Source organism: Arachis ipaensis, chromosome B8, assembly GCF_059453495.1.
Source record: "Arachis ipaensis isolate K30076 ecotype BB chromosome B8, ASM5945349v1, whole genome shotgun sequence".
Taxonomy (NCBI): Eukaryota; Viridiplantae; Streptophyta; class Magnoliopsida; order Fabales; family Fabaceae; genus Arachis; species Arachis ipaensis.
Window position 1 is genome coordinate 85,487,011 of NC_142443.1, and position 11,094 is coordinate 85,498,104.

The window sequence follows — 11,094 nt, forward strand, 5'->3', positions numbered from 1 at the left end:
GTTCACACATCAGAGTATGTTCAAAAGCCTACAAACATTCATGCATGTTAACCATTTTTCAAGTGCTTGGGGGACAAGCAACTTCCACTACCAGTGCAGGAAACTATTCAACTTTTTAGAAGGATTGTACATCATCAGCAAGAAAAGCACAAAAGATAAGAAGGAAGATGAAAGACTAAGCAAGAATATACCAAAAGGTTGTATTATTACTCAACTGTTTATATCTTGCTGTGTTTTGATTGGAAGTTTAATTGTATCCCTCTCTGATAGGTTACCCTTATCTGCATTCTGTTGGTCTACTGTCCTATCATTATTCAATTAAGTGATCTAGCCATAAATGTCTGCATCACTCGATCTACTTGAATACATGTCTTGTTCCCCTCTGCATAAATAAGTGAAGAATATTGAAACAGAAAGTGATTGGTCAACTTGGTAAGAATAATAATAAAGTTCTGTGGTGGTAATTGCTTGATTAGTTGGTAAGCTCAATAATAAAAGTTGCAGGATAGAATGTCTCTAGTAGTGTGAACTTAAGTGCTGTTATGAACCATCAATTAATAATTATCCTTGGAAAAAGAAGAAGTAAGAAGGAAAGAAAGAAAAGCCAAGAATTAGCAGCAAAAAAATGAAAGCAACAAATAATAAGGCTAGACACCAATAGCTTGGACCTTAGGACATATGCCTATAGTGCTTTTTGTACTAGGATCTGCTTGGACAATCAGCTTCTAAGGAGTATTTTAAAACTTGATAACTTGGGTTAACTAATCTGGGATTATCAACCGAAAGTCCATTATCAAGAGCAACCTAGTTACAAGGCATTTAGTAACCCAAAGAGGTGCTGGGCATCAATGTTCATAGGAAGAAGTATGAGCCAAGTGTCTGTAGTGAAAAGGTGTTGAGAAAAATTGAGCCAAAAAGCTGCCTGCAACACTTGACACTGAGCTACAATGGAGAAATAAGTTTCTGAAACAGGAGAAAGAGAGAAAAAGTTGACAAGGATCAATCAAGAACAAGGCATTATAGTAGCAACTCTAGTTAATACTCAAAGAGACATTTCATATTTGAAAGTTGATAATAATTGAGCTGCATTCTGTCCGCATAAAACCCCATGAACCAAATTCAATTACCTGCTAAATAAGGACATATATGCTTTTCTGTTTTCTTTCATTTCTTCTCATGTTTTAGTGCTTGCTTGGGGACAAGCAAGATTTAAGTTTGGTATTGCGATGACAAGTCATCTTATGCTAGTTTCACAAGCATTTTTCATTTGTTTCATTAGGTTTTATGCACTTTCTTGCACAATAAGTAAGTGGTTGGAGTGGAATTCCATGATTATTTTGATTCAATCAAACATCATTTATTTTATACAAAACCATGGGATTTATGCAAGAATTAAGTGATTATTATGAATAATGCAAATTCTTATGATTTTGGTGAGACTTTGATTGCCTTTTTGATTGAATTCAGGTAAGAAAATGAAGAGAAAGAGAGGTACTACAGAATAATGTTGCGTTCAAAGAAAGAATGCCATGCTCAGTAGCGACGCACACACGTACAGGACGCCTACGCGCAGGGACAATTTTCGAAAATCCATGCGTATGCGTGCATGACGCGTACGCGTGCAAGTGGTTGGCGCTCGTTTTCAAAGAGAGCACTACGTTCATTAAGCCAGCATTTTCGGGCACATTCAAATTCGGAATTGAAATTTTGCAGCCGACGCGCACGCGTACACGACGTAGTTGATGGAGAACCTGGAGGGAAGCACGTGAACGCATGGGTGGGGCAGAGGCATGGAATTGATATTTTTCTACCCATGCGTACGCGCAGAGGACGCGCACGCGTGGGCAGCGTTTATTAAGCAAACGTAGCGCTTATTAAGAGAACACTATAGAAGATGCATACGCGTGAATAGGGATGCATAAGCATGGCTGAGGCTGAAGTTAGCATCAACGCGCACGCGTATGTGACGCATACGCATCGATGGACAAGAACACACAAGGACGCCTGTGTGTGAAGCACGCGTACGCGCGATGAGTAATCAGCAAAGCAACAACGCGCACGCATCAGAGACGCGTACACATGGGTGAATAAACGCTGCACTCACTTGGAGAACGCAACGTTTCCTTGGAAGCTGCAATCAAGACCCACTGCAACATCGGCCGAAAAGCCCACTTCAAGTATCTGAGGAGTAAAATAGAAAGTGTATAAATAGGAGAAAATTTGATTTCCTAGGGAACTTTTTTTTACTTTTATTTTTTTACTTTTGAGTCTTGATCTTCTTTTTAGCTCTTTTTTTAGGAATTGGGTAGAGTTTGAGATCTAAATTTTTAGTTTACTTCCTGTTTCCCCTCTGTTCTTTATTTTCTGCATTTTTCTCTTCTGTTCTTGGGTATTGGAGCTACCTTTTATTTTTCTTCTGTTGTTTTTAGAATTTAAGAATTGGAGATCGGATCTAAATTCCCTTTTCTGTTTTTCTTATTCTGAAATTGTTCTTTCTGTTCTTTTCTTCTTTGGCACTTTCATTTTCCTGCTAAAGAATTGAGAATCTAATCTAGATTTTCTTCTCTCTTCATTTTTCTTCTGCAAGTTCCTTTTCTATTTTGAAATTTTAAATTGGATCTAAGTCTTAATCCTAGTTTTCATCTTCTACATTTTCTTCTCTGATCTATTGCAGTTTACATTTTCCAGTTTTGTTTTGATTCCCAGCACCCAAATCCTTTTATTATTCATGCAAATTTATGTTTCTAGTAATTTAGATTCTGCAATTTATATTGCTTGCACTTTAAGTTTCAGTTATTTAACTTTCTTGTAATTTAAGTTTCAGCTCTTTTAAATTCTTGCACTTTAAGTTTCTGCAATTTACTTCTTCTGCAGTTTAAGATTCTGCCAATTTTCATTTTGCACTCTAGTTCACTTGCAATTTATTTTTTGTTAATCAAACTTCACCTAATTCATCAAATATTCGCTTAACTAAATTCATCACCATACTAAAGTTGCTCAATCCATCAATCCCTGTGGGATCGACCTCACTCTTGTGAGTTATTACTACTTGATGCGACCCGGTACACTTGTCGGTGAGTTTGTGTGGAATCAATTTTCCCTCATCAGCAAACACTGAGAATTCTAAACAAATTCATGAGAATAATGAAAGAATTGAATGATATAATGCATGATGCAATATCTCATGATTAAGATCAAGGCTTTGATGCACTTTGTTTGTTTGGTTTCAGGTAACAAGAAGCAGTAAAGAGCCACGTTAGTGCCACTAACGTGGCCATTAACATGGAGAAGGGGAGGACTTCCAACGTTAGTGGCATAGTTAATGCCACTAACATCTTCAAACACTACAAGAAAAATACCCATTCAGCCACACTTTTTTTAAGCTACATTTGAAAAGCGTAGCCTATTCATAGAATAGGCTACGCTTTTCTCCGTGTTGCCTTTTTATAAGAGAAAAGGATACACAAATGCGGCATCATTTAAAAAGCGTAGCCTTAGGTATTATAGAAATCACTTATAAAGCGTAGCCGTAGGTTGATATCTATAGGTTCACTTTTCGTACCAAAGGAGACGCTTTTAAAGGGTAGCCTATTTGTTAAGTTTTGGGTGCGTTTTAAAAGTAATGCCTAATGTATTTAGAGGCAAAACCTTGACAATTGATAACCCTCTTTTTCCCGAAAGAAAACTTACACTTAGTGAATTTTTTTTAATTCCCTCCAAAGGTCATCACTTACCTCGTGAAGAAACCCTCTCACCACTCACCATCGCCACTGACCACTCACCATCACGCCAAAACCCTCTCACCATCACGAAGAAACCCACTTATCACCACCCACCACTGACTGTCACTCCTGTTTGCCCTCATCTATGCGCTTCTCACCTTTGCCAACCTTGTCGCACACAACCCTCACCTTCGCCATTCTCACCGTCGTTGATGACCGTCGCTGTTGTTGCGCTGACCATCGCTCTTCTTCTCGGTTCTACCCTAATCGTCTTCTCCGTGCCCTAATCGCTGATGACGGTCGCTGTTCTGACCATCGCTGTTGCTGCACCACCGTCACCATCATCATCTCCGTGCTTCTCATCATCGTCTTCACTGTGCTCACATCGTTGAATATGTATGTATTGATTTCTATTTGGTTCTAAAATTTCAGAGGTTTAGGGTTCCGATTTTAGGGGTTTTAATTTGGGAGTTTTAATCTGTGAAACTATAGGATTGTGATTTAACTGGAGGTCAATTTTTTCTTCTTCAAGCTCTTAATGATTTACAATAGTAGTTATTATTTGTTTATTTATTTATTGTTTGATGATGATTGTACCTTGCAGATTGAAGCAGTAATAACCAAGGATGAGCTTCAGCACCTCGCTTTGCTGTTCAAATCTGAATTTGATTCAATTGGTCAAATCACTGCTGGAGTTTTGCGGCTGCTTAAGCTGGAAGTTTCTGTTGGTCAGGATGTAATAGATCAACTTGGTAACCTAGGTATGCTTTTCAATTTCTAATGTTTCTGAATTAATTTTCATCGGACATATCTTGTTCTTTTAATTTCTATTTATTGTTGTTATGTTATAGTCTTCATTAAACTCAATATATAGGTAATGGATAGTGATTTGAAGCAAGGTTTAATGAATCCAAGGGATTGGTTCATTGATGACAACTAGTGATCATGTCATGTATGATACTTAGAATTTTAGAGACAGAGAAAGAACAGAATATTTCCTAGCCTCACTTTTAGGAGTACAAGAAAATACAAGAATTATCTGTCTTGGAGGAAAATACAAGAATTTCCTGGCCTCACTTTTAAGAGTACAAGAAAAATACAAGAATTTCCTGGCCTCACTTTTAGGAGTACAAGAAAAATACAAGAATTTCCTATTTTTGTTAATGCTATACTAGCTGTGTGGGGTTCAGTAATGAAATCTTGAGACAAGTTCTAGTTGTGTGATCCCCCAAGAAGTCAGTGCTCACTGCCTCACCCCCAAGAAAGATGTTTAACATAATCATTATATTCTTGTTTTTGAATTGAAGCTTAGTCTAATTATTGCTGAATAATGAAAAATAATGCTATACAGTTACCGAGAACCTTGTGTTTATTTATTTATTTTTTGCTTGACCGACTTGAGCATTGATTGATTAATTTAAATTATTTAATTATGTCTTTTCTTGTGTTTTAAATTAAATCTGAATAATTATTGTTTTGTTCAGGCTATCTTCAACGGGTAGTGTGAAGTCATTGCTTTGTGAAATAGCCTACATGAACAACTCTGCAACATTAGTTTAATTTGCAACCTCTCCTTCTCCGGAGAAATTGAGCGCATTGAGATCTTCAGGTACACACTTTTCTCATTTTTTGTACAGAAAATTCTTAAATTTTAGCTTTTTTTCTTTCTTAGAATTTGAAGAAAAAAGAAGGTTTCTTGAATCCAGTTTTCGTTAGCTCGAATTTTTAAGACCTCTGATTAGGATGTCTGTGGGGGGGGGAGAAAAAGTACAAAAAGTAGACAAGAAATCATGTGGTGTATTGAGAGTAAAGCAAAGCTGAATAAGGTAGGGTGTAACTTTAACCATCATTCTATTTTATTTTACTTATTAATTTATTTTGGCCTTACTCAATGCCAGCTAGGAAGTTAAGTGGATGTTTGGTACACTTAAGATGTTCTATTTTAGGATTTGAACTAGTATTCTATGCTGAAACTAGGAGTTGATATCGACACAGCAGAGTTGTGGTGATTTCTTTGGCTTCTCTGATTTCTTTCGTGCTTCATTTTGTTGCCTTCCATTTTATTCTTGATTTGGCCAGGGACAATGGATTTCCTTGGGTTTGCTGTAGGTTTATTTTAGAGTAAAGTTCTTTTATATAATATATATCAAGTTGCTTATACTCCATTAACAATGGATAATGGCTTATATCAAGTTGCTTATATTCCATTATTAACAATGGATAATGGCTTATCCTCTGCTAGCTATTAGGCTAAACTGAATGGCTTAAAATTATTAAAGGATCATATTTAGTTCTCTAATAGTTTTACTTCAATACACTGCTCTAGGATGTATAATATTGATGATTATATGATGATTTCAGAGATTTGTTGTTGTTAATTGAATTTATCATACAATGCTGTTTAGCTATTTGATTAGATGCTTAAGGATTATCGGACTTCTTTTCATTCTAGTATGCCTCGTGAATCCCAAGCTTGTGAAAATTTCACATATGGTACATATGATGAGTACTGCTGACATAAAAAAAATATACTTAGTTTATGAATGATAGAAATAGTATATAGACATTGCGTTGAGTGATGTTTGAAGTTGTTCTTCTCTTGCATTCATGAACTGTTTAAAGCAATCCATTCATGCTTATCATTGTGAATGTTTTAAACTTATAATCAGGTACCATGGCTCCATTATCGTCAATTCCTTGTTTTCCTTCTCTAGTTAAAGTGCTTCAAATGTAGCTCTTGAACTAGATGTATACTTTTAGTGTTAGTCTTTTGAGTGCTTCTTTCATTTTTTAAAAATAAAATATCCTATACATCAGGAGTGGTATAGACCCATGCATTTATTAAAGCAGAAAAGATAATACTACCTGAAGATAAAAGCAAAAGGAAAAGAATTCACGAAGGAAAAAAATCAGGTAACATCCTCCATTTGACACACTGTTATATATTTTAATAACTCTACTTTATTTTCCTTTTCTGATATGAAAAAAAGGTTGCTAAGGATAGGGCTAGCTGTGTGCAGTTGTGTCATTAAATGAAAAAAGTTTGTTAACTATCACAGGAAATTTAGATGCAGAATTCAATGATAAATTAATCACAGTAGAACATAGTAGCTGTGCACTAAAATATTGGAGATTTTTTTGGTCTGGACTAATATATAGATTTCTGACCTGTTTTTATCACTACTATTACCAAATGATAAACTATCAAAATGATTGAATCTTCTCAAATGCAAATTATAGTTTACAGAATAATAAAGAGTAGTAACATTAAAAGTCTAACTTGTCTAAATTTTGATTAAGTACAAATCTTCATTCTTATTTCTTCTTCTTATTGTTCCGGCTGTTGTTGTTGTTAACGGTTAAGTGATGTATTATCCAATCTGTGAGCAGGTAAATTTTGATGTGCAAGTGGATCAATCATATCATCAAGAAAAACAGAGCTATATAGACAAAAGGCTTTCACTAAAAAACAAAAAAGGAACAGGGGGTCCAACTCCAGCATCAGCACTAAAGCTAGATAAGCTTCTCCATAATTAGGTGCTAGTCCTAATCATGTTCTATATGTTGCTGCTGCATGTAGTAGTAGTAGTAGTTGGAGGATTAATAATTCATGATTGGCTTGTGTAGGAGAGTTCAACTTTTCAAATGTGAAGAGAATAGAGAAACTTTGTGGCAACAGTTCTTATTTTGGCATTGTGGTGGGAGGTAGGGGATTTTTGTCTAGCTGCTAGGGTGATAATTTTTTAAATTATAGCTCTTTATCTTATGGTTTATAGCTTTGCTTTTTTTATCTTTGAATTCTAATTTTGGATTTGTGAAACACTACTATGCATTGGTGGAACTTGTACACGGTACAGAAAGGATTAATGATATCAGTCATTGATAGTTTCGAGTCTGGTTTTTTAATTTTTATAATCGTGAATGTTATTATAAATATTTTTCTAATTTCTTTTCTATATAATTATGCAGGATAATATTGAGGATGATGATAATGAAGATTAAGTTGATTATTATTGTAATTTATTGGCTAAGATAGAGTAGTGTTGGGAATGGATACATGTATAGTTGACTAATGACTTTTTTTAGAAGATACTTATGTAGGATATAATATTTTAGTTTTTTATAGAGTATTAGTAGTAAATTTTAAGTAATATCATAGTTATTTTGATATGGCTATGTTTATTTTAATATGAGATGTATGAATATTTAAAATTTACATTATTCTAGTACTTTTGGATCATTATTATAAATATATTTTGGTTACAGATAATTTTTATTATTTAAAAAAATTATTTAGTATAATTATGTATTTATTTTTATTTTATAATATTTAACTCATATAATTAAAAATGCAGAATTATTATATATATATATATATATATATATATATAAAATAAAAAAAAATAATAAGGGACCTAAGGGTACACTTATATACAGTAGCTATAGTATACAAAAAAAATGAGGGACCTAAGGCTACACTTATAAAAAGTAGCCATGGAATATAATGTGGCTACGCTTGACAGGTGATGCAATAGTGTTGAAAAGCGTAGCCTATTCTAGTAAAAATGGAAGTTGAAAAGTGTAGACTTTGGTCCTGCACAGCATCACTTGAAAAGCGTAGCCTATTCCCAAACGCCAAAAGCGTAGCCCTTGGTGTAGAAAAGTGTAGCCTTTGAGAATAGGCAACGGCCGAATAGGAATCACCCTAAAAAGCGTAGCCGTAGCCTAAGGCATCATTTTTTTCACTTTTGGCTACACTTTTCAAGTGTACCTGATGGGTGTTTTTTTTGTAGTGAAAGGATACATAAGCCCACGTTAGCGGGCCAGTTAATCCCACTAACGTGGGCACTAACGTGGAAGAAGGGGATTGGCAACTGGGGTTGGATCCAGGATTGAAACACTCTGTATTTTTATTTTCTCTGTAATTCAGTTTACCTTTCAATGCACTTTCCATTTCAATTTCCATTCCCAGAGCTATGAACAAATAAACCCCTTTTCATTGGGTTAGGGAGCTCTGTTGTAATTCAATGGATCAATTGTAGTTTTCATTCTTCTTCTTCTTTCTTTTCTCTTGATTTACTAGAAAGCTTTCTATCTTTATCCAATTGAGCAATTGTCTCAGAAGAGAAACTATTCATACTTGGATTTCCTTTGAACCTTGGAAGAGAAATGAGGAAATCATGCTAGAAATGCTTTCTCACATCGGATTAGTTTGGGGGTTGGATGGATATAGTGACATGTAATCCTACCAATACATTGATCTATGAAAGTGTGTGGTATAATCAGTGACGAAACTGCATCTCTTCCCATGAGCAATTAGATCAAGGAATTGGGCAATTGTTCAAGCTTAGAGAGATTAGATTGCCAAAGAATTGGGATCCAATCACTTAAGATTGCCAAGGAGATCAATGAATGCATTGATTGAGAAAGAGATAAGAATAAACTTGATCCAGAGAATGCAACATCTCCTAAGCCCAGTGAATTCCCCCAATTATGATCTTACCCATTCTCTTTAATTCTACTATTTACATTTATGCTCATCATCCCCATTCTCATTTAAATTCCTGAAAATTTACTTTCATGCAATTTATATTTTGCAATTTACTTTCCGTCATTTACATTCCTTGTCATTTACTTTCCCACCATTTTACTTTCTGCAATTCTCAATCCAACTTTGCTTAGTTCAACTAAAACACTCTTCTAATTAAAGTTGCTTAACCAATCAATCCCTGTAGGATTTGACCTCACTCTATTGTGAGTTTTTACTTTACGTTAATTCGGTATACTTGCCGAGGGAAATTTGTTGAGAGACAGATTTCCGTGCATCAAATTTATGGTGCCGTTGCCAGGGATTGATTTTGCATTGACAATGATTAAATTGGAGGATAACTAGATTGAACATTTTCCTTTTCTTTTTTGATTTGTTCATTTTAGCTTAGTTACTTTTAGTTTCAGCACTTTTATCTACTTTTCCTTTACTTATTTACATTTCAGCACATTAACCCACTAACTATTTGATCAATTACACCAATCATCCCAACCGCAATTCTTAACAAGAGTGATTCCATCACTTTTCTTTTTCTAGTGTATTTCGTTGATTGTTTGATAGGTACAAGAAGAGAAGCTTCAACCTCTTTTGAATCTGAACCAGAGAGGATATTCCTTAGATTAAAGAGGGAAGCAAGAGGAAAAAAGGTTATTGGTGCAGAGGAAGAAGACGAGGAGCTGGATATGAATATGAAGGATGATATGGAAAACCATCATGAGGAAGAAGTGCATAATCATGTTAGAGAGGGTGCAGCCCATCATGTTGGGCAAGAGAGGAGAGTTTTAGGCTCTTACATCAACCCAAACACAGGAAACTGTGGAAGTAGCATCCTTAAACCAACCATTCATGCTAATAACTTTGAGTTAAAACCTCAACTCATCATCCTTGTTCAAAACAACTGCTCATTTGGAAGAAGTACCCAGGAAGACCCCAACCAACATTTAACCACATTTGTGAGAATATGTGATACAGTGAAGTCCAATGGTATCCATCCTGACACATATAAACTGCTTTTATTTTACTTTTCTCGCAGGGATAAGGCAGCAAAGTGGCAAGAATCCTTCCCTAAGGATAGCTTGACAACATGGGAAGAGGTGGTGAACAAATTTCTAGCAAGATTCTACCCTCCCCAAAGGGTTAATAGGTTGAGGGCTGAGGTACAAACATTCAGACAACAAGATGGTGAAACTCTCTATGAAGCATGGGAGAGATACAAGGAGTTGACAAGAAAATGCCCCTCGGATATGTTCAATGAATGGGTACAGTTGCATATTTTCTATGAAGGCTTGTCAAAAAGAATCAAAGAAGGCTTTAGATCACTCTTCAGGAGGCTCTCTTAATAAGAAGAAGACAATTGATGAGGCCATTGACATCATAGAAACTGTAGCCAACAATGAGTACTTCTATGCTCTGATAGAAACTCAAACAGAGGGGTGATAGAGCTGAATCAAATGGATGCATTGCTAGCTCAAAACAAGTTGATCACCAAGCAATTGGCTGACCTCACCAAGTAGATGGAAAGGAACTAAGTTGAAGCAGTCCACACTCACCCACGAGCTCAAAAAGGAGTAAATGCAGAGGATGAAGGTGATTAGGAGCAAGCCAATTATGTTGGAAACTCATCAAGACAACCCTATGATCCACACTCCAAAACCTACGATCCTAGTTAGAAGAACCACCCAAACTTTGGGTGGGGAAACCAGCAAAACCAAACTCAAGATTATAGGCCCCAAAGCTCCAACCATTACCATAATTCTACCTACCAACAAACTAACCAAAGACCATACCAAACACCACACAACAACTCTTTCCAGCCTCCATATC

General features: G+C 35.5%; 1 pseudogene; it reads right to left on the bottom strand.

Annotated features, from left to right (window-relative positions):
- Positions 1 to 10,412: 10,412 nt before the first annotated feature.
- LOC148548681 (small nucleolar RNA R71) lies at positions 10,413 to 10,514 on the bottom strand (annotated as a pseudogene).
- Between the last annotated feature and the right edge of the window lie 580 nt (positions 10,515 to 11,094).